This window comes from Cystoisospora suis, assembly GCF_002600585.1.
Source record: "Cystoisospora suis strain Wien I chromosome Unknown contig_3797, whole genome shotgun sequence".
Taxonomy (NCBI): Eukaryota; Apicomplexa; class Conoidasida; order Eucoccidiorida; family Sarcocystidae; genus Cystoisospora; species Cystoisospora suis.
The window spans coordinates 13,817-14,114 of record NW_027156592.1 but is presented as its reverse complement, the minus strand read 5'-3'; positions in this window follow the sequence as shown (position 1 = coordinate 14,114).

The window sequence follows — 298 nt, the reverse complement described above, 5'->3', positions numbered from 1 at the left end:
AGAACGCTCTCCACCATGGCTTCTCTTAAGATACATAGATTAAAGAGAGATAGATATATAGATTAAGGATAGATAGATAGATATAGATAGATATCTTGTGGGGCGATCAAGAAAGAAGTGTGTACATGTATCAGGTCCGCATGTGTATACGTCCGTATTTTATTTTATAGATATGTATCGTGTATTCTACTCTGCTTTACTTTTCGATACTTGCTTCTCGCTCACTTTGATAGGAGAGGCAACAATGAATCTTTTCATATGTGTGATGATTGAGGTTGGCTGTATAGACTGTGACTCT